Source organism: Rattus norvegicus, chromosome 18 (assembly GCF_036323735.1).
Source record: "Rattus norvegicus strain BN/NHsdMcwi chromosome 18, GRCr8, whole genome shotgun sequence".
Taxonomy (NCBI): Eukaryota; Metazoa; Chordata; class Mammalia; order Rodentia; family Muridae; genus Rattus; species Rattus norvegicus.
In genome coordinates this window covers 5,690,405-5,714,571 of record NC_086036.1, presented here as the reverse complement: position 1 = coordinate 5,714,571, position 24,167 = coordinate 5,690,405, and the positions used below count along the sequence as shown (strand labels likewise).

Here is a 24,167-nt window from a genome sequence, read left to right as displayed (position 1 = left end):
GGTCTTTAGAGGTTTATCTGAAGTCGTTCTGGTGGTCTTGAGAAAAGTGGGGTGTGCCTGCCTTCCCCCACAGATACATGCAAAGAGGCTCTCAGTCATCTTCTCAGCATACCAGGGTCCAAAGAAGACATTATGTGGAAAGCAGGATTTGGGGTGAGTGGCACCTGGTGGCACTGGGGTTAACTGGGTGATAAAGGCAGTAACATTTCAGTGGGTTCGTTGCAGGGTTAAGCAGGGGATAGCCGAATTTAGGAAGAAGAACAGAGGAACACCTTGAAGCAGCCTATGAAGAGGGAATCTCTGAGGCCTCTGAGCGCTATGAGGACTAACTTCCCATGTTCATCCAGGCCAGGCAGGGTCATTCACAAATGACCCCAGACCGAGAACTGCAGCAGTTGAGAAGGCTGGCCCTGTTTCAAGGAGAACCTGGCATTTAGCTTCACTGCTTCTTTGATGATTTCAGCCCAAGGAAGATGGATGGATATTCAGAGAGATGCAGACTTCAGCTCACTTAGGTCAACTACCCTGATCTTTAAATACTGGCTCACTGGTTAGCATAGTCCTTGAAGGGACTAGAGGGAGAGTTGGCTTTGACTATGAGAGACATTGAGCAGTATGTCACTTGTTAGAGTGACATAGAAGCCTGCTGCACCTGGGTTCGGTGCCTCCCCTCAAATTGACACGTAAATATGTTTTGATCGGAACAAGATGGCTTGATTAACTGTGGAAAAGCACACAATAACTATTTTCTTAACAAACAATCAAAATCTGCTAAGGAAAAAACATGCCTTCTTCCCCTTCCTGATCCTGGGGTTTCTTGTATTTGTAATGGCGGTGGAGGGTAAGTGGTGTTTTCCTCTGTAACTGGGACTTGCGTTGCCAGCTCTGAACACCTACACAGCTTCCCGAGGTATTGTCGCTTTTGCTTTGTTCCACAAATGCTGACTCCCCGCTCCCCCTGGCAATGTATGAAAATGTTCCTAAGGATTACTGATAACCAAAACACTATGCCACATACCCGGTACAAAACTGATCATTCCAGTAAAAGAGGGTCAACAGTATGGTGTGGTGGTACATGCCTGTAAATCCCAGCACACCGGAGGCTAAGGCAGGAGGATTGCTGTGAGTTTACCACCAGCTTGAACTACATTGCAAGGCCCTATCTCAAGCTCCCATATTCCCAGTGACAGAATCCATGCCATCCTTTTGAGGAGTAGGGAGCAGCTGCTTGGTCTGTGCTCCCGGGCTGCAGTTTGTAGAGTCCAGTGAACTACTGAGACCCGAGCGCTAATGACCCTCCAGGAGCCCACTGTCCCGGCTGTCATCCTTTAAAGCCTGTACACACATAGACAGAGCTGCAGAAAGATACCATTTGCTTTTCCATATGAAACCAACTTGGGTTTTATCAAACATGACCCTGTCCATTATACCTGTAAGTGAACTGCACTCTAGTAGGCCTCCAGGCTTAAAAGCAACCTCCGCCAGATCCTTCCAACCTACGAACAGCAGCAGCAGCAGCAGCACTGAGAGCTGCCCTCTTCCCTCACCAAGACCCAGAAGACCTTAGGCATAGAATGAGCAGATGGGGCTGGCCTCAGATGTGCAACAGATGACTAATTTATGTTTTCTTCCTTTAACTGGAAAATAGTTCTCCATTAGAGACACACTGCAGTTCAATCTGCCTTCCTGCTTCTCCCTGGCCATGATCAGACCATGTCTTACTTACTCCTTGGCTTGCCTACTCTCTGACTAATGTCTGTGGTCACACACAATCTTAACCCCTAACAATTGTCTTCCAACACTGTTGTCTCCATTCCTCCTAACACCTACTGGGTTGGTTCATCTCTTTCCTCATTTCAGAGCACTCAGGACTGTGGAACAGGGTGGAGTGAGTCATGGTTTTTAATGACAAGAACACCTGAATGCTGGGAAAGGAAAAGCTGTGCACTCATATTTAGTTTTAATAAACTTCTACAATTAGTGGAAATTTGATAGAAAGGGACAGCTTGCGATACATAAAAGACGTCCAGCTGACAAAGACAGAGCCGATGCCCATTACACTAATGTCTGTCTCCTCACCAACATTGGATTCTTCACTGTTTTGGCATTTCAATTACAATACACAATGGTTTTATAAAATTTACACATCTGTGTGGTTCTTTCTTGTTCTTCTGAAAGCTTGAAGCTTTTCACACGCATCCCTTGTTTCCCCAACATGCACACGTGCTATGATTTCACCAGATTTTCGAAGAGTTATGTGTTTGAGTGCCTGTACTGGATCATAGCATCTAAGGATGGATGTATTTCTAAACTGGGTAGTAGACAAAATAGATGATGTTGGTTGGGAGATCATAGATAAACTCTGTGAGAATAAAGGCCTAGTTGATCTTGTTACAACAATCTCCATCTGAAACAGCACAAGTTTTGATAAAATTGAATAAATGAACACATTAAAGATCACTTACAGAGACAGTAGTCTGGTGGTGATGACCTCTGTAGAAATGTCCATATCTAAATCCTTCAAATCTGCTACTATGATCTCAGTTGGAAAAGATGTCTATGCATATGCCATTAACTTAAGGATCTGAAACTGAGAGCAGCCTAGATTATCTGGGTGGACGCTGAATCTAATGACATGTATCTTTCAGAAGGCGTCGTGGAGCATTAGACTGAAGTTGAAAGAAGGTGCTACAAATGCAGGCACCAGCCAAGCACTGCTTGGAAGCTAGTGGAAGACAGACTCTTTCCCAGAATCCCCACTGACATCTTGATTTCATAATTCTGATCTCCATAACTGTGCGAGGATACATCTCTGTGGCTGTAAGCCGCAGGCCATGGTAATTCCTTATGGTAGCCGCAGGAAACTGAAGCATGAGGCAGGGAGTGCTCTGGAAGATGGTCCTGGCAGGACTGAACACCGTCTGGTGGATTTCCGGTGAGATCGTGCGTTCCCGCATCCCTTTCCAGTCGAAGCAAGGAACGGCAGAGGCATCTTTGAAGTGTCCTAAAGGAGTAGCTGTTTAGGCGTGGGCACACAGGCTGGTGGTGTATAACTGTAACTCCAGAACTGGGCAGGCAGGAGCTAAGAGACCTCCAGTTTGAGTCCAGGCTTGGCTGCATAGAAAGTGCCTGCCTCAGAGGACCAAACAAAACCAAGGAACCAAAAAACACATAAAAGAAAGGGGGAAAAAAGAAAAACGGAAAGGAACACGGAGTCGGGGGGAAAAAACCTAACTCTTGACTCTGGTAAGTCACGCAATGCTCAGGTCTGGGCCGAGAGCTGGCACTGTGTGCAGAGGGACCTGACCCTCCCAGCCCTTGGTAAATATGGAACGCCTTTAATTTCTAGAGCTCTGAGAAGGGTAGAGTCGAAGAATCCCTTTTTCAGTTGGAAGGGAGACTCACGATCATTTTCAAAGCTAGATAAATACGATGGACTAAACGCACACTCCTTTCCAGAGGAAACACTGGAAGGAGGCAAGACTGCCCCAGCCAGGCGGCCACACAAGACAGCTTCACCGGAAGTGAGAAGGATGTCTTCCTGACAAAGGCCTCTTCATCATAGTTTGTGTGCAACCCCAGATACCTGGATGCTATCACCGGAATCTTTCCTCACTCCTCGATAATGGTAGCGTTTGGAGAGAAGACAAAGGGAAACAGACAGACCCGGCTTGGCTTTGTCACCTGAGGCAGCCAAATGGTGCAGGCATTGGCTTGTGACCAGCGCTGCGGAGCCCGTGGTGTGCTTCTGGTCCAGCGGGACTGGCTGTGCTCTAGAGAGAGGCTGTGAGGCGCTTGTTTTTCACAGGGGCTTTAGCCTACAGTTAAGTGCAAACACCTGCTGAAGTACTGGTAATTAGTAGGTAATTAGTAGTTAATGTTCTTAGAATTTAAAAAGAAAGCTTACATAAGTAATTACTTAGTATTTCTTATAATGTGCTGCTTTTCTTGAGATTTCATATCCCCAGAACATTTGCCAACTTCCTAGGTTCCTCAACACACTAAATTGTTTATTAATTACACACGTATATTGCTTTCAGGGAAAAAAAAAGAAGAGAAAAAAATACATTAAATGTTGGAAATAGGAATGAGTTATCTTTTGAATTACAGGGAAAAAAACCGCTCATTTAAAATTATAGAATTTGTGATGGGTAATGACTCTGGAAAGTGGCCTTGATTTAAAAGAAAAAAAAAAGGTTGACTGTGTCTGGGAAAGAAGAGATATGTAGAGAAAAAAATCCCAGACCATTTAATAAAACACCGAGTGTTCAACACAGTTCACAGAAGGGATCTTTCATGTCTGCAGAAGTATGTCTCTGTTTTAGCTTGTCAGAAAGACCACCAGGGCTCCATTCTGAGGGGCGAGGACTGCCAAGCCAGGCTAAGTGGCAGTAACAATTTTAGACTCTCGAGGTGACTGAAGTGGAGGGATGTCGGAACACGTTAATTAGTGCGCTGTAACTATATTTTTGAAAGGGTTTTTTTTTTTCTTTAGAGAATTTAAAGCTGCAGACTCTCAACCTTGGAGCCTCTCTGTGCCAACTTGAAGTGGGCATTCAGTCACTGGTTTTGTTTAGAGGCCCGGGCTTTGTGGATTATATCCGAAGTCTGTTCTTCACTTCGGGCAGACTTGGAGAGCTCAGTTAAGCAATCTGACAATTTAAGTTTCCTTGTCCGTAAGTAGAACCAGCAGGCCTTGCTTCCCTTTCTCTTTTCCTGTAGCTTCTCTATACACAAATAAATCATAAATCCCTCTTATAGAAATATCTAAGTGCATAATGTCTTCAAATCGTGGCGAGGAGTTATGGGGAGGGGCTCCCACCGCATCTCTCTACTTACTATCACCGTGCCTAACGGTAGACTTGTATCCAAACAAGCTGGTAAAATGTACGTGCTGCTCATTGTTTATTCCAAACAATGTGTGTGTGGCTTCATCAGATTTCAGCTGTTTTTCTCTATAAAAAAACCCAAGTGAAAACAATCTTCTGAGAAATTAGGAAGATGGGGTATCAGAATGAAATAGAAATGATGAAAAATATATTAACAATTCTAAAGCCCAGATCTGAGGGGGTAGTTCAGTCTGTAAAGTGTTTGCTGTTCAGACATGATCTGATTGTCAGTTCTAGAGTCCATATAAAAGCTGGTACATGTTGTAAACCCAGTACTGGGACAGCAGAGGCAGGAGGACTCCTGGGACTCAATGGTCAGCTTAGCCCAGTCACTACCCTGGCTCCCAGTGTGAGACTTTGTCTCAGACAACAAAGTGGCTAGCTCCTGTGGGGTGAAGCCAGAGGTGGACCTCACATGCAGAGACTCCCACACAAAGCCACAAATGTGCGGGTGTGCATGCGTGGACACACACCTAAACCTCTACCCAGAGATTCTGAGTGCAGAAAGGCAAGCATATCAAGTCCTTGTCCACTTGATGCTGTAACGGGCCTTTTTTTTTTCCTGTTAAGGGCCTTCTTGTAATTGTTTAAGGGGACATAGGGAGAGAAGGAAAATAAGCAAGAGGGGAGATTTAGGGAAATAAATAGGTCCTGAACAGGCAGACACTTTAAGAATGATGTTTGTGTTGGCATCTGAGAAAATAAGCCAAAGAAAAGACAATCTCTCCTTAATAACAACTACCAGAGGAGAGGTATTTAACTCTGGCCTTTTATGAATGTACACCTTAAAATACTTGACTAACAAATTTTACACAGTACTAATCTCTCTCTCTCTCTCTCTCTCTCTCTCTCTCTCTCTCCCTCCCTCCCTCCCTCCCTCCCTCTCTCCCTCCCTCCCTCTCTCTTTCTCTCTCTCTCTCTCCCCTCCCTCTCTCTCTCCCTCCTGTATGAACATGCACACATGTAGGAGTGTGTGCCTATGTGTGCTGTGCATACAGTTAAGACTTTTTTTTTACTGCATTCTCCCCTGCCAATCATTATCATTTGTTTGCTGTTCATTGCTGTTCTAACTCGTACTAGATACCAATCCTCGGTGCTAATGAGAACAGTATCTCCTGGCAGATTCTATCTAGTAATAGTCAAAAGCAGAGTCTTCTGCATCGGTAGAGTTTTGGGCATATTGTAATCAGTTAAATGACATAATTCGTGGAATAGGATCGAGACTACGACGGAGTCCTGGATGCATCACAGACACTGCTGAACTTCTGTAGCCAATGTTTGCTCATAGACTAATGAAGAGCATTCAAGATCAGTCCGACAGGACAATGGCTTTCACACTGTTCTTCACTAGGTACCGAGTCAACTCCATATCCAAGTGCCCCAGTGGCTTTCACAGACACTGTACTTAGCCTATGCTGTGGCTTCTGTTGTCTTACAGCAATCCATGGAATGGAAGACACAGGTCAGGCCCTGCAGGCTGGCTTGGTCCTATCTTCCTGCCAAGCACATCCTCTCCAGCCTTCCATGTCTAATTTCTCTGATAATATAACCTTTGAGGCACGTGTTCTCATTTTATAATAAATATGCAGAATTATCAGCATCAGCTATTGTATATAAAGTTATACTAAGTATATATATATATAATGTATATATTTATTTATATTAAAGGAGGCAATGAGATTGTATTTTTAAAAGCTTATAACTAAGCCATCAGGTAGAGATTTCCCAATCACAGTAAATACTGCAACCTTCGCTATATGCTGTTATCAAACATATTGACAAGGAAATACTTGGAAGAATAAGCATGAGTGAAATATTTTGAAGAAGAGAAGATTGGGAAGCAATTAAGAAGTAAGATTGGTACTTAGAAAAAAATATTTCTTCTAGTGATCAATTAATGCAAATTGGAATGATTTGAGGCAATTTTGCTAATCCACTTGGCAAAGTTGTGAAGATTTACTGATTTTTTTTCAGTATCAGAAGACCTTCTGATTTATATCTGTTCTTGTTTTCATTTGAGTTTTCAACTTCTTTGGGAGTTTATCTTTCTTAAATTTATTCACCCTCCTTTCTAACACTTTATCATAGCTATTTCTTTTTTACCTTCAAAACCGATGACTCTCTTGTGGGTTGCATTAATACTCATCACCCAGGACATTTTTAGGAGCATTTGGCTGCATGCCTGTGGTTCATTTATCCCTTACATATTCTGCGTTCTGTTTTCGCCTCATGCTGGACATCTGAATTTGGAGTGAACTTCTCAAGAAGTTTCGAGCGTATGTGCATTTGTTCTAGAAAGGGAGACAGACAGATGCAATTTGACTTTTAATGTGTTGTGTGGAGAGGGACTTGGCACATTCACTTGAACCAGAAGACTCAGTGTCGTCCAAGTGGAAAACGCCTAGTTTTTGAGCCTCAGTGCTGTGCAGACATGCTTGGAGGAGCCCCATTTCACAACCAGAAGAGGGACAAATGTGCCCTATCTGTCTTCAACTCATGCTAAACTGTAGTGGCACTGCTCCAAGTTGCAAAGAAGTACCCTAAGCCTGTGGTTCTGTTGGAATGTAGCTGTCTGTGGCTTTTATGGTGCTGAGATTGCCTGAGCTTATGATTCTCTAGAGTGTAACAAGGACCCGAGGAGTTTCACGCTGTGGCTAGCGCTGTTTGCTCAAAGCCATCTTGGAAGTTCATGGAAATGGGGGCCAGATCTTTCTATCCTGGCTGCCTAGGAGTGGGGGAGGGGGATTGCTCACAAACACTAATTGAAACGAACGACTCAGAGACAGTCGATATAGATACAGTTTTAGAGCAAAGTGCTGCATCATGTTCAGGATGAAATTAGTGCATGAGGCTTCATTTACTACTTTTAATAAAGAACAATAGCAGCTTTTTCTGCTGCCTGTTCCCAGTGAAATAGTCCATGTATAGAGTTTCCCTTTTCAACAGCAGTTGTGTCTACAAATGCTATTCTCAAAACGACAGCTATTCTCAAAGCCACCAGGCGTGCTATTGCCCGAACAAAGAGGTGCATTAAAAGAGTCTTGACAATTTCAGCTCCTAGAAACACAGGGGTCACAAATCTGCCAAGTTGAAAGAAAACAAATCACTAGGGCAAGACATTTTATTTAGTTCTAAACAGCACCTAGCACACGGATAGCATTCAAAAGCATTAATGCAGCCATAATGCAAATCAACACGGGCCTGCAGACCAGGAGCTGAAAGAAGTTAGATTAAACCCTAAAGAAATCAGACCATGGGTAAAGAGGAATTTCAATAAAATGATCAAGCGTTACTCACTAGAGTGGCAGCCAGTCGAGCATGTATGGCTTGTATACTGGGGTGAGTTACAAAGGAAGTCCATGCTCATGGCTAGAGACTTAGACTGTAATGAATACAGGACAAACAAATAAACAGAAACAAAAGAGGGGTGGAAACACTACACCATGAATAATTTCAGCTCTATAGAACCAGGGAGAATTCTGAGTATTTATGGAAGTAGGAAGGTTGCTGCTGAGTTAAAAAGGAGACTTCTGCATGAGGGTGTGAGGTGTACTTCTGTTATTAAACAATCATAGTGTACCTCTGTCATTAAAGTAGATAACGCACACACACACACACACACACACACACACACACACACACACACACACACACACACACACACTGTGTGCACATGATGTCAGACAAAGCTTCAAGTACGCAGAAAGCACCCGCAAATTCTAAGACTGACTCGGGGATTAGGCTAATAGGACCTAGAGCTTACTTTTTCTGATTTCTTATTTCCTTTACTATTAAAAAATGACCCATTTTGTCTATTATAAATTATGCTAGGCACTGAGGAGGTACAGAAAAAGGAGTCATGCTCAAAGTCCTTAGGAAATGTAGTCCAACAGTTGAGAGTCACAAGGAAAGCAACTCCAGGGCTGAGCACTCCAAAATGGGGGGAGGAGGATGTCAAGGGCTTGGTGGTATCCAGCAGTGGAGGTAGGTCCCCATGGCCATCCAGAGCCTAAGGCTCAGAGAGAAAGGGAGACAGTGACAACCTGTGAAGGACGCTAAAAGCTCAGCTCCCTGTCTTAGAAATCTCTCTGCTGGGTACCCAGCTAAAGGAAATAAGCCCAGCACTTCTGAGAGATCTTTGAGCTCCCATGCTCTCTACAGTATCCCTCACGATGGCTGTGATATGACGTCAGTGTATGCATCTGTCAGTGGATGAATAGATAAAAAAGTTATGTACAGCGGCCAAAGGTTCCTCAGTGGCAAAGCACACGATCAGTATGCAGAAGGCCTTGGGCACAACTCCTAGCTCCAAACAAAACAAAACAAGGAGTTGCTACAATAAAATAGGAGCATTCCCCTCAGTGAAGTATTTATGACCCAGCCTTCAAAAGATGATGTCATTCATAACAATGGAGTTGAACCTAAAAAAAAATTCTCTGCAGTTTTATTTTAATGCATAATCTAATGAGAAGTAGGGAGAGTTTGAAGCAGGGTAGAACAGTGTTTTCTGGAGGTGGAAATGAGAGAGACAGTGAAAGTGTGGATCAAAGGAGAGACGTTTGTCATAGACAGGAGGGATGATGGGTAATCTTCAGCCTGTCTGCGGTCAATATTGAACAGATTTAAGTGCTTTGACCAAGATACCTGTTAACTTGATTGACACTTTAAATACTTTGACACTTTTTGACATTTAATTTGACACACTTTATATTTACAATATAAAGTTACAATATAAAGCAAAGCTTGCCTACAGTCTCTGGTCCTGGTAATATAGGCCATTAGAAGGCTTAGGAGAACAAAGAGAAGACCAAGAGCAGATCGGGGCAATCCAGAAATGTTCAGGGACATTGCACTTGAATGGCATGTCTTTATATTTGTGAATGTTTTAAAATTATTAGACTTCCTTTTTATGCATTGTTTCCTCTAGATTTCAGTTTTATTTCTTTCTGCTCATGCCTAGCCATGTTTGTCTGAATTATGGATGTGTGAATGTCTAGGGAGCTGTGCCAGGTGCATTGAGGAACCAACTCCTGTCCTTGGATTTGGTTCCCTCCATTTGTCTAATTTGTGGCCTCTCTGTTTTGATGGGAGCTGCCTTCTTTGGATTTCGTGGAGCCACGTCTACCCTGGGAGTATTCTGTCTCTCATGCCCTAGTGTTTCTGTTTTGTGCTTGTATGGGTAGAAGGAAATGCTGCATTCATGGAGAGCTAACTGCCCACCATTGCTCTGTATTCTGTACAGCAGGAGCTTTGGTTTATGTAAGGACAGATGATGGTCGCTCTTCTAGTCACCAAATAATGCAAAACAGAGATGTTATGCTTGTACATGAACTTCTAAGTTCTTCGATCTTTAACTCTTCTCTGTAAGGGTAACAGTTGACTTGATCCTCATAAGGACACAGAGGTATAGAGAGGCTTAAAGTACCAGGTACTGTAGTGAACATTCCTCATTGTTGTGACCAAATCCCTGACAAGAACCAACCTAAGGGAGAAGGATTTATTGTTGCTTTGTAGTCTGAGGGAGTACAGTCCATCACAATGGGGAAAGCATGGCGGGGTTGCTGTATATTAGAGGGAGGAAGGGAGGGAGGGAAGGAGGGAGGGAGGTAAGGGAGGGAGATGAGGGACGAAGGGAGGGAGGGAGGGAGAATGTGGCAGCTTGCTTACATTTCCGTGGTCCAGGAGAGAGAAAACTGCATGTAAGCGGTGGTGCTCCGTATTGTCTATGCTCTTCCTATCAGTAACCTACCTCTTCTAGGTAGTAGGTTTTTGCCCATAAGGCTTCACAATCTTCCAGGGTGGCACCATGACACATGGGACTAAGTGGTAAAATACACAACATTCATATTCATAGCATAACACATCCAATGTATGTGTGGACAGAGTAGAATCCAGGCTCAGAGAAAACAGATTGAAAGTTTGGACTTATTGACTCTGCAAGGCATTAGATTTCAGTCTGTCGGGACATATATTGCCACTTTAAAAAATCTTGGACTGATTTGATCTTAACCATATCACACACCTTTCCAACATAACATTCCAGCATTGGGCAGCATAAAAAACGCTGAGGTGTTTTTTTCTTGTAGAAAACAGTGGTCCACTTCTTTGAAGTACCAGTCTATTCCATTGACTTCAAGCTTTGAGGCCAGCTGTCGAAGCTTGTCTGACCCTTTCCCAGGATAACAGGCCTTTGGGATGTGAAGGATGCTCTCACAGTGTGAGCTTGCAGAACTCTACATCCACTTTCTACATTATGACCTCACCTCCAAGTGACCACCTGCTTTTTCCAATCCCCTCTTAAGAATGTTCTTCCTGGAATGGAATATGACTTCTTAAGTGTGGTTTGGCCAAAAGAGACTATGTATCTGTCACGGCGGTTTTCTTCTTGTAATAGACATTAAGATCCTTTAAGAATCCCTGGCCTTTGTTGAACTCAGTGCTCTGGTTTTGTTGGCCCAAGGAGATACCAAGAGGTGGGATATAAATGAATCCAATGCAGGGGTTGTGGGCGGTGAGATGAGAGGGCGTGGTGGACTTTAGAGCTTATGTGAGTAGATTGAGAAGAGGCTGAAGTGTTCTGAGAAAGGGAGTGACCCCAAGCAGAGTCGTTTTGGGGTTCTCTGGGCATGTGGTGTTGGCTCCCTTCACCCCATCAACATTCAGGATGGGAACAATAGAGAAGGCCCAAGAGTCTTCTGTGGGCCCATAAAAGGGTTTTGGCTGATAGGTTTACTGTATCCTATCTGTGAGAGGCTCATAAATAAATGATGATGAGACAGATTTGGAAAAGTGTGCTGGAGCTTGAGGCCAGGTACTAGGCTGAGAGTCAGCCATTGTGAATTCTTTTCTAGACATGGTCTGATATGTGGTTTTGGGGTATGTCTACTTGCCCTTCCCATCTCTTCCATCAGACTCACCTCTTTGCACAGTACTTTGCCCTCTTTAAATAAAATATGTTGTAAAACATTTAAAGATTTATTTGCCAAAGATTTTAAACTAAAAAGATAATACAGAATTCAGCATTTGTGAGGTAAAGGTAAACTGATTCACCATGTCAAGTACAATCTCACCAAAAATTTTTAAGCAGTAAACTCTCGAAGGAGGAAGAGGAAGAGGAAGAGGAAGAAAAGGGAACAGAATTATGGTGACAATGATGGTGACAAAGCCATGGCTGAACTTTATGTCATGTGCTGAGTATTTGGGGAAGACTCTTCTCATTTAACTGCCACCACAATCCCACAAGGAAGGCTCCTTTGTTTCCCTTGCTCTACAAGAGGAAACCTGAAGCTTGAGGATACCCAGAGTAGTAGAATTAGAGATGGAGGTGTAAGACAGAAATCCAAAGCTGGAAGGCTGTTAAAATGGAGCTTTGAAAAGTGGACAGTTCTTAAGCTTGTCTAAATCCAAGGGCAACCTATAGTCATTATTAAAGCCCATGTCACTCCCTGGAATTTCTATTTCTTGGGGCTGGAACTTAGAAATACATTCATTTAGAAACTCTCTTCATTCATTCTTCATTTGTTTAGAATAAGGCACGTAGGAGTTAGCATACTGGACAGAAGAGGTAGGCAAAGAATTTTCTTCAAGGAGCAAATGGCAAATATTTTAGATCCTGGGAGACATGTGGTCCTGGTCGTAGCCATTTTCCCCCAATTCTACCTTAGATGACACAGAAGTGAATGAACACAACTGTGCTGTGTGTGCTTTATTAAAGAAGACAGTAGCAGTTTGGCTTTGTCCTGTATTACTGGCTGCTCTGTGCTGTCTTAATTTTCTCTTAAATAATCCTCTGGTACATTCCTGAATACTGTCTGAATACTTTGCATGGGTGAACTGTATATGGTTCCATTCAGAATGAAGATGACTTTATGGGTACAATTTTATCCCATCCCCTTATTATTTCTTTAGATTTAGTGTTTTCTAGAGAACTGGAGATAAACTCTGGTCCAAGGGACCTCATTCTCTGGTTGGTCAAGGGCTCACACTGAATTATATACAATCAACAGAGTTAATACTTATTAAATGTTCATTATTTACCAGGCATCATATTGGACTGAGTTTGAGGTTGAGATGGCCAACAAAGTCTTGGAAATGCCTATATAGAAAAGCTAAAAAAGGAATCAAGAATGAAGACCTGGGATCACAGAGGGCTAGATTGATCCATTAGAAGAAGATTGTGGGGAGAACTTTGGAGAAAGGCAAAACCAGAGCAGTACAGGTAAAGTTCTGCTATGTAGAGTCCCAAAAGGAAGCCTCTCATTAGATGCTAGAAACTGCATGGAGACCTAATTTCAAGAGAAATGGACTGCTCTGCAATGGCAAGTACAGAGAATCCCAACAGGACAGGCATCAACCATGAGGAATAATTTTCAGAATGTTATTTAGAAACATAGACCCATGACCCAGGTCCTCTGCACCAGAGTCAGAGTACAGAAACAGAGAGTTAGCCAAGGTGGTAGATTACAAGGTGGTAGAGTTCTTGGTCATGATGGAGTTCAGGGTGGTGTGTATGACATAAAGTGAAGGGAGATGACGTTGGTTGGAAGTAAGGGGATGAATAGAGGATAGAGCACAGTGAACAAAATGGCAACCCAATGATTAGTTTCTTCCAGAGGGAGAAAAGTGTTCGGAATGTGAAGGGAGCACATAGGGAAATCGCATCACCAAAGTCATCCCAGGCTTCTGAAGAGAAGGTCTGTGAAATGCTGTGTCAGCACAGGGACCAGGAAGGGTGGCCTTTCATAAACTTTTATGGATGAGACCTGAGCTTAACGATAAAGTTTGAGGTGTGTTTTTTATTTATCTTATTTTCATCTGCCTTAGTTTCTGGCTAGGTGACCCACCACTTTCAAGAGGAAAACAACACAACACGACACAACACACAAACGTCCGCTTCCACCTCTCACAAGCAGACGTTGCTTCATGGAGACCCTGTTGTTTTCAACAGACCACGCTGTGCTGGAGATGAACTTTCTGTTATTTGAATGAAAATCTTGGTACTTGAAGAGATCAAGAAAATGGAAATACAAGCATAGCCACATTGTATAGGTAAGCATCAGGTCAAATGCCTTGCTCAGTAAAGTCAAGAAGAAGGGCTAAGGCAAAGACTGAAACCTCTGGAGTGAGTGGGAGGAGACACACAGATGTTAATGTAACATCTGCAAGAGACAGGTCTACAGAGAGCTGTATGCTCAGGTGAGGCTTTGCATAGTCTCTCTCTCTCTCTCATATATATATATCACTATATATATATATATATATATATATATATATATATATATATAATACATGTCCTCTTATCTATCCTGTCTTCTAACATCTATATCTATCATCTACATATCTATTCTCTATCACCTATTACTTACTTTTATTATCTTTGTACCTTATAATTAATCCATCAACCAATCTGTTGTATATGACTTATCTAGCTATTATCATTCTACCTGCTACTTAAGTATTGAAGAAGATGCTATCTAGTTATCAGCCTCAGAAAGCAGTCAGAAGATGGATGGATTGACCAGGGTAGGGCACAGGAAGAGAGAAAGACTGAGAGAAAAAGTAGAGAAAGACTGGAGAATTCTGGTTCCTTCTACACAAGATGGCAGATGTGTGCAAGGGTCCAGTGAATACTCTGTTTCTGAGAGGAGTGGTACACAGCCTGGCCCAGGTTTCAGCAGCCATTGTGATGACGGTGAAGTGATCAGGTAGGCATAGCACCTTGCCAGAAGTTTTCAATGCTCTCTATGTGCTAGAAACCTGCACCCACAGCCTTTGCAACTTGGAGGCATACATACTTCCTGCAAAACTTTATTGAAATGATTTTCTTTTTTTACTCAATAATTTATTTATTTTATTTAGTTTACACTCCAATTGTAACCTCTTTCCTCTCCTCCCAGTCCTCCCCCCACTTACAAATCCCTCCAACCACTACCCCTTCTTCTCAAAGAAGGGGAAACACCCTTTGGGTACTGTCTTACCATGGAACATTAATGATAACCCCAGTAACTGTGAAAATCTTTAATTTCCACTAGAATCGTAGTGGAGTTGGAGAGGTTGCTCAGTTAAGAGCTCTTGCTGGCAGAGGACTAGGGTTCAGTTCTTAGCACCCATGTGAGACAGACACCAGTTCTAGGAGATCTGATGCCATCTTCTGGCCTCTTAAAGCACTCACATGCATTCTCACGGACATTGTATAATAAGTATTATACATAAATATTATTGTATAAATAAATATTATAAATAAATATTATATATATATATATTTTATATGTTTACCATCACTTCTCCTTTAACCAAGTGACAATGTTTAGAGCAATAGAAGTCACATAGTGCAAGCAGAACATATTTCTATACCTCATGCTCCAGCAACCAGTGCGTGATAAAGAATTCCTGCTGCATATAAAAGAGATGCACATAGACAAAGAAAACTAAGTTTCAACCCAGTACAGCTCCATGAAAGCAAGTAACCAACCAAAGCAGTTGTTTGTATTCAGAGGAACTTCATGAACACATAATACAGGACCTGCAAAAGATTCAGGGGTCCATGTCAAAGAAGGCCAGGCAGGGAAAACAGACCCAAGGCAGGATCAACTGGTTGGTGGTTGGGTAGGAAGAGGTAGAAATGTCTCAGAGATTTTCTTCATACAACAGCTGTTATAATTTTGAACACCAGTGAAAATTTATTTGAATCGACTTATCTGAATGTATGGTAAATATCAATAAAATGTAAAGAATTGTTTTGATAAAACGCACCAAATTTTCTCCACTATCTTTAATAGTTGCAATCATTTTATTCCTTACAAACTAGTTGGCTTTCCCCATCCCCAGTGTAACCTTTCCTCACACTTCTGGAACTTTCCATGTCGAGAAGAGTTTTGTGAGGTGATGGGTCTGGATTATCTACCTCTGTGACTTGAATCCTTGGTCTTCTCTCTGAGCTGTCTGGAGTGAACAGTGTAAGTGTATCTTCCATGCAAGGTGTTTTGGAGGCAATGGTTATCTGAACAGCTTCATATCTAGCAGTGCTGAGCTCTTAGGAGGCACTGGGTACGCTGGTGGCCAATTGCACTCTCCTTTCCTGCTGTTACCAGGCAAGGAGAAGACTTCACTCAGGTCTCCAAAACGAATCATAGGCTCATCCTTCTTGAGGAAGCAGAAGTAGAGACTCCCACATCGAGAGCTTGGTGATGAACGAGCACAGCCCAGAAGTGCACGTCTCAAGTCTGGTAGCTCGTAAGTTGTTATTATCCGTCCTACAATTTCTGAAGCACTGCTTATTGCTTTAGCTGTTTGATTCCCATTGACTTCCAGCTATTGCACATTCCCATAATGGAAGCAGTTTGTCCACATGAATAAAATGCCAATCAGGTGTATGTATAAGTACCATTTAGGAGGAAAAAAAACAGACACGGTAAAGCCTACTTGTATGCAAAAACAGGGAGGCAAAGGGAACAATTTTCCCGTTAACAAAAGGTTCTCACCTAAGTAATGTCTCAAATCATCCCCCTGTATCAAGCTCAAATGGGGACATTGTACCCGACATGCTCAACAAAAAGCACAGTTACCCATTTGGAAAGTGTGAACCCCCTAGATAGTATTTTTGTTATAATGAGGTTTTCATGTTTTTCCTTTTTAAAATTGATTTTGAAGAAGGGCATGGCTGCCGGAACCTCTGGACGACCTCTCTAACCCCTGAGCAGGAGCTAACAGCTGGCAGCCACAGCTGGCTTTCCTTCCATCCCTAACAGCTCTGGCTGAAATGAACTCGGCTGAAACACGGGCCGGGGCTGCCAGTAGTCCAAAGACAAATGATTGGTTTTAAGAAAAATCCCAGCCTCATACAATGAACATTTGGATTTGGATTTCAACTTCGCCCAACAAGCAAACAAAACAAAGAACTGTTGGAGAGATGACGTTTGAGGCTGCCAATGTGCCACTCATTATAGAAGCCCCCGTGTCCATGGCACTAGAGTGTGCAGCCTGGAAGAGAGGAGAGGCAGAAGAGGTGACACTAGCATACAGGCATGGTGACATGCAAAATGGTGACTTGGAAAATGCAGTGCAGACTTAATGTGCTTCCCTGGCGTATGTGCTGGACATGGCTCATGTGCTCAGATTCTGAGCAGTTATTAGCGTCTATAAAACACAACTTCTGTTCTCAGGAGCTTAATATCTACCTAGAGAGCCAATGAGGTCGCTCAGCAGGTAAAGACACTTGCTATCAAGTCCTCCAAGAAGGATACCACCAACTCCGCAGTTGTCTTCTGAGCTCCACCCCTGGGTTTAAGCACACAGCACACAGCACAGACATGCACATACATACCCAGACATGCACACGCGCACACACACACACACACACACACACACACACACACACACGCACGCACACAGAAAGAGGGAGAGAGAGACAGAGACAAAGAGACAGAGACAGACAGAGAGATGGAGAGAGAGTGTAAAATGAAAATTTAACTTAAATCTACCTAAGAAAGCAAGGCTTAAATACATAAGAAACAACATTAAATTAAAATTCAATATTATTTTTTAAAAAGGTGTTTTTTGGCTGTTTTGCCTCAGTGTATGCCTGTGCACCTCATGTGTGAAGTACACATGAAGACCAGAAGGAGGGGTAGAATCTTCCAGAACTGAAGTTACAGCCAGTTGTGAGCTGCCATGTGGGTGCTGGGACTGAACCCTGGTCCCCTGTAAAAACAATGTTCTTAACTGCTGAGTCATCGCTCCAGTTCCAAATTCATTTTTATAAAGTCCTGGCTATGTTATACTACCTGGTATGTTTAAAAATGAACACATAAGTATTTACATTGCACACACAGGAAATCCAGCAAATCCAGCAGCAACCACAAACCAGTCATCTCGTTTCGCCTGGTATTTCCTTCTAAGTCATTGTTCAGAGTTAGAGTCTGAATATTTGCAGGCTTAAACAATTCTGTTTGTTTGCTATCCATCGCCAGATAGGAGAACCACTTACCCATATCAAAAATTGTTTCAGGTAAGCTGTCTAGGCAGTCAGTAATGCCTAGGAAGAAGTCTATCCACTGGCCATAGAAGACTTTCTGGAGGGGAGGTGGAAGAGTCACGTGGGCAGCCGCTCAACCTGTAGACTGGAGGTTACAGACAAGTCACAGAGCTGGACTCAGCGGAAATGCTGAAACTGGAGCGTTTGAATCCTCGGGTGCTCAGACTCTGACCCCGCCCTTATGTCACGCAAGGGGCAGAAAGGCATTCATTACATTTGTCTTCTCATTGCCATGACAGGAACACTTGTCTTCTCATTGCCATGACAGGAACACTTGACAGAAGTGACTTAAAGGGATGGCAATTTTAGCAAATGGCTTCAGGGGAAGTCGCCCATCATGGAGGGAAGAGGGGACTCCTTCCTGGTCAGTGGGAGCATGACGGCGGCTGATCTGGGAGCAGAGAGCTGGACCAGAACTTGAAATGAAGTCTAAATGGTTTATGGGTTCCCAAAAGACCATCACTGGGTGGGGACATGGACGTCTTTGGGCACCATTCTGATTTAAGTCACAACAGATAGGATGGTTGGAATGAACAGAGCTCTGAACCTTGGCCCCTGTGTAAACCTAAAAAGTCGGAGTTTTTTTGGGGATGACATTAAGTGAAGGACAGCTGCCATCTTCTGTCATCCTCTGTCCATGCCAGTCAGGAGCAACATAACTGTAGGACAGACCACTACTCTCTTTGCAGTGACAGCAGAGCAACTTCCCCCAAACGTACGCTTACCCCAATATTTGTGGTAAGAGAACAAATGGAGCCCCACGGGCTAGAGTGTAAATGTTGAATGCATCGTTAAATAAAATATGCCCTGGCCACTTACTTAGTCAACTCTTCTTTCCTAATGACTTTGTAGATCAGGTTTGAGTATATGTGTTTGGATTTCAGGAAGCTCTACAAAGGATTTCCCACAGGCACCCTGTGCCAGCCGCACCCCCCTTTTTTCATCTCCCTGAGTTTTGTCCTGCTCCACCAGAGGCTATGCAAGGGCGCCTGACATCACGTATCTAGTTCCATCTCTAGCTCAGGCAAATGGTGGCTGCTTGGCTATCCTAGAGTCTAGGGACTCCTGTGTGTGCTAGCTATTCAGAATTTTGCAAAGCTGCACAGTGTGTGTGGACTCTGGGTCCTCATTATTGAAGAGAGAGCCAGCCTCAGAGCCTTGCTATACCTCATGGTGTTTGCTCACCAGCAGAGGCAGCAACTCTGTCTGAATCATGACTATGCCCTTCATCACCTATCCTTGACTCTGATAGGAACAGCTTAGAACTTACCTTTGCACAAATGAGGAAACCGAAGCCCAGATTAAAGTGATGGCCAAAGCACATAGCTACTGGGTGCTGGCATCAGAATGGTATTCAGTACTGTGTGGCCCAAAGTCCAAGGTATTTTCACTGCTCTATGCTCATCCTTTTCGTTATAGAAGGCCTCCCACAATCTAGACTTGTGTTTAACTTCCACCTGAGAGATGACAGCATTTTGCTTACATGTTACAAAGTCTTGTGTTGTCCTTTCTAGATTATTTTCTTCTGAAGAGAAACACTGTTAGAAAAATAAATCTAAAGTAAGTCAGCCAATGCCAGTGTCAACCACTGTGCTGTTTGTTTGTTTGTTTGTTTGTTTATTGTCAACCTGAAACAAGCTAGGGTCATCTAGGAAGAGGTAGCCTCAATTGAGAAAATGCCTCAACCAGCTTGGCCTGTAGGCAAGCCTTTGAAGCACTATCTTGATCAATGATTGATGGAGGAGGATCCAGGCAAATGTGGACAGTTGCCACCACTGGGAAAGAGGTTCTGGGTTCTATAAGAAAGAAGTTGAGTGGTCCACGAGGAGCAAACCAGTAAGCACACTCCTTTATGGCGCTGCTTCTGTTCGTGCCTCCAGGCTTCTTCTTGAGTGCCTGCTCTGACTTCCCCCTCCTTTTGGACTGTAAACTATATGATGAATCAAACCCTCCCTTTTCCTTTCCTCCTTCACCAGTCGCATTTGGTGATGATATTCGACCCAGCCAAGAAAGCAAACTAGGAAAGCTGCTCATAGAAGCATCCTATTTCAGTTTCAGTGGCATGGAGGGCCAGGTAGGTCCTCCACATAGGAGGTCCTATGTGGAGCAGCTCAGTCCAGTGGGGCCCAACTACAGCTGAGTGGTCAGGTTAAAGGTCACAAGAATGCTGGAAGTGTCCTGGAGGAGGGGCTTAGTAATGAAGGGTGAGGTTGTTTGGGCTGAATCTGTGATTTTTAGCTGACATTCTGAGAGTAAACCAGGTGGTCTTTTTTCATTGGAGTCATTTAGGAAAACAAACAAAACAAAACAAAACAAAATCATCTTTTTAAAGTAAATTGTCTCTAAGTTAGACAAATAGGATTTCTATGCATTGAAATGGAGCATTGAATTCACAAGAAACTTCATGTTTATCATTGGTGGGTGTAATCACACACACACACAAATGAGAGACTCGAGCACAGTAAATGTTAAGTGCTTTTAGTTAAAGGCCACAGAGCAGTGGAATACCCAATAGATGCAAACAGTAGGTTAGGCCGTGTGAGGAGCATGATTAGAATTACGGCCAGAGTCGGGGATTCCCATAATGCGTTCTGGAGAATGTGATGAGAAGGTAGTTTCGGCCCCTTCTACGGGAGGTGCAGAGCTGTGCTGTGTGACTATGAGATGTGCAACCATTGCACACACTTGAGGTAGAGGAACCGACTCTCAGGTAGCCTAAGCAGTTACATAGATTGATAGACGTTGTGTATTGTGCCGTGCAGTTGGAGCCATAGAGCAGCCAACAACACACTTCAGAGTTGGCTCCATACAGAACACAGATTTTTGCCTAACATATCATTATAATTTGACTGAAAACGACACAAGGGCTCTGTACCGAGGTGGCAGCAAGAATACCCTAAAAGTGAGTGGAGTGCAATGCTGATTGATGATTCTGTATCAATTTACTAACAATAACTGAATACACTTACCCAGGTTAATTTAACAGTGTTCAGATGACTTCTGATAATATTGTTAAAATGCAATTATGCTACATACTTAACATCAGTAGTCAAAAACCTCATACTCTAGAAATGAAAACAAATCATTTCACTAAGTAATTCACAGGTCCCGAAGCAAACGGTGACACTATTAAAAGGAATACTTAAGGTTTGCACAATCATGGAAGCAAGCTCGCCCCACAGCGGGATTTGGGTGAATGTCTCACTTAGAGAACGAGTAGGCTGATAAGGAGCTGCATTCGGAGAAGGGAATTAGAGTGGGACAGAGAAGGCAACAAAGCCACAGAAGGCAAGAGAAGAGGTGGAGCTGGGAGAGAACCGGGAGGACCCAGGTACAGTGCTTGGATCAACGTGGCAGTTCTCAAAAGCACAGGGAAACTGAAATCACTGGCAAAACTTATAAGAAAAGGGAGAGCAGCCCCGAGAACTGTGGCAATAGAAGTTCCCCACCTCATAAGCAGAGTTTATCGCCTCAGCTCAGGCCTCAGGTTAAGATTACAAAGGGTGTTCAGAATAACCATGACAACTAAGGGTTAAAAATTAGATGAAATCAACACGTTCTGGAAAAGAAAAAGTCAAACAGAAAACCAGGATAGTTCTGTAATTATTGAAGACTTTTCACTAAATGTCAAGTAGCAGTTCCAGGCGAGCCGTAGTGAGGTTCAATCATGAAGTCAATGGAAAGAGGACCTGACGGTTCATCGCTTTGTGTGGAAAGAGTCTGTCTACGCTGTCCCGGCTAGCCTGGGCTCTCTACGGAGGTTATAAATGGCTTTACTGTGGATGGAGAGGATCTAATTCTATTTTGCTTGAGACCCCAGTGAATTACTTTGCGAGTAGGCGAACAGACCCAGTAGAACTGAGGAAGAGTTTGAAGCCCTTAGGTTAAGAGGCCACGAGGAAGAGTCTGTGGCTAGACATATTTTTGATGGCATCTAAGAAAAGTTCTGAATGATGCATGAGAATATGAGCCTGGGAGTCTTCCAAGCTGTGCCACCAGGACAGCGTGCTCAGATCAAATGGCACTGTGGGCAACTTAATCCAGAGGCCTTTCAACTCACAAAGCAACTTTGAATCTTTTATGATTTGTCAACAGCTACATCATAAACAGCCTGGAAACTGTCTTGCTCAGTGTAAGTAAGCGTGTTTATGGGTTCCGTTATTTAAAAATCAGAATCAGGCATTTCCTTTCAAGATGGTGAGAAAAACAGAACACACAGCCATAGAAGGATTTATCTTCTGTGGCAATGTTTTGCAGCTTATGAAGCACCATCCTTGGGCTGCTCCTGTTTCCTTCCAGAACCATCCACTGAGTACATTTGTTCCACTCACTAACACTGAGGTCCTGTCAGCACAGTCTCCTCTGTCATATCTGTACCTCATACCTATGATTTGGTTATTCGTCTCCGAGATCATGACATTAGATGTGCTAACTTTTTTCACACCACAGTAACATAGCAGTTCAAAATTACAAGCAAACTAATTATCCAAAGGTGAAGAAGCAGAGTTCCTGCATACCACATGCACAATGCACTGTTACAAAGTGTATCCCATTGGATAAAACCCCTCCTTACGTACAATTTTGAATAGTAGAAGTATTTAGAGTGTATGTTTATACATAAAAGTCGTACAAATTACTTTTCCATAGTGGTATTAGGAGTCACTTCAACTGTATTTCTGGATATTTGTCATACGTTTATAATGTTAAAATTATTAGAAAAACATGCTCCATATGTTTATTTTATTTTATCTACCTGTTTATTTTTCTATTTATTTAATGTGCATAAGGTGTACAGGTGCTGTGTGTACGTGTGTGCACCCTGTGTGTGCCTGGTACAGACAGTGGGTGTAAGGAGACATCACAGCCCCTGGAACTAGGTGGTTTAAGCTGCCATATGGGTGCTAGAAATTGGACCTGGTCCTTTGGGAAAGCAACCAGTGCCCTTATGTCATCATTATGGGCCCTAGATAAATACTTTTAAAATATCTTCACCCTGGGAGATGGCTCAGACCTGATTTCAGATCCTCAGCTCTTCTGGAAAAGCTGGCACAGCAATGAGCATCTTTCACCCAGGGCCATGGTGAAGTTGGAAAGACAGAAGCATGCTGGGGGTTTGTTCACCAGCTAGTCTTGCCAAAATAGCAAACTCTAGGCTCAGTTAGGGAACCTGTCTCAAAAACTAAGGTAGAGGGTGATAGAGAAAGATACTGGACATCAACCTCGGACTTCAGCGCACAACCATGAGAAAGTATATGCATATTCACACTCAGACACGGAGACACAAATGTGTAGATGGATGGACAGACAGACAGACATACACACCACACACACTCTCTCTCTCTCTCTCTCTCTCTCTCTCTCTCTCTCTCCATCTAAACATCAGTGAAACAGTCTTGATAAGTACCCATCAGTTTCCTCCCAAACACGTTCACACTCTGAATTGTTACTATGTTGAGAAGGGTTGAGATTGTATTAACTACCTACCACACTGTCAGAAGAGCAGTTCAGTGGACTATAAAAGGGTATCTGTCTATCTGTCCATTCATCCGTCCATCCATCCATCCATCCGTCCATCCGTCCATCCGTCCATCCATCCATCCGTCCATCCGTCCATCTGTCCATCCATCCATCCATCCATCCATCCATCCATCCATCATCCATCCATCTGTCCGTCCATCTGTTTGTCCATCCATCCATCAATTCATCCATCCATCTATCTATCTATCTATCTATCTATCTATCTATCTATCTATCTATCTATCTATCTATCTATTTTACTGTATCTTAAGTAAAACACATGGGCAGATCAGTGAGCAGTACTCCATGAAACTTGGGGCCATATCTCTCATCTACACCTGTCTGAGCTTCAGCCCCTCAACTACCTTTTGAAAATAAGTCCTAGGCTTGTTTCCATTGTTGTGAATTCCAATACGCTCCATTGACTTTTGCGAGACCTTTATGATTTAATAAACTCAAGTGGCCTGATAAAAAACCAGTGTAAATTCAAGCCAGGAAGAAATTTGAGCTGAGATATTTACACAGAAATGATGTGTATTGAAATCGCCTCAGCGTGAGGAAGAGGAAGCCGTGTGCTTCCTTCCTCCAAGGGAGCAGTTGAAACACACATTCAGCCAGACCATAATACTTAGAGTCAGGAAGACACCTTGTGCCCCTCAGATGCTGCTCCTGCAGCCTGGGTATCAGCCAGTGTCAAAGATAACCAGGGCCTGTTTCCAAAGACTTGT

The 24,167-nt window shown here is 43.1% G+C and overlaps 2 long non-coding RNA genes across 4 annotated transcripts; one reads left to right on the top strand and one right to left on the bottom strand.

The window, feature by feature from the left end:
• Nucleotides 1–839: 839 nt before the first annotated feature.
• On the bottom strand, nucleotides 840–11,139 carry LOC108348747 (uncharacterized). Of its 2 annotated transcripts, none has more exons than XR_005496289.2 (3): nucleotides 10,557–11,139; nucleotides 6,993–7,180; nucleotides 840–4,955 (listed from the first exon to the last, which is right to left on the bottom strand). It is a non-coding gene; the product is annotated as an uncharacterized LOC108348747 (long non-coding RNA). The 2 variants fall into 2 exon arrangements; XR_001842041.3 differs by having other exon boundaries at nucleotides 10,912–11,137.
• LOC108348847 (uncharacterized) lies at nucleotides 11,121–18,740 on the top strand. Of its 2 annotated transcripts, XR_005496288.2 has the most exons (5): nucleotides 11,121–11,362; nucleotides 12,930–13,107; nucleotides 13,713–13,937; nucleotides 15,980–16,121; nucleotides 17,896–18,740. It is a non-coding gene; the product is annotated as an uncharacterized LOC108348847 (long non-coding RNA). The 2 variants fall into 2 exon arrangements; XR_001842192.3 differs by lacking the exon at nucleotides 12,930–13,107 and having other exon boundaries at nucleotides 11,144–11,362.
• Nucleotides 18,741–24,167: the final 5,427 nt, after the last annotated feature.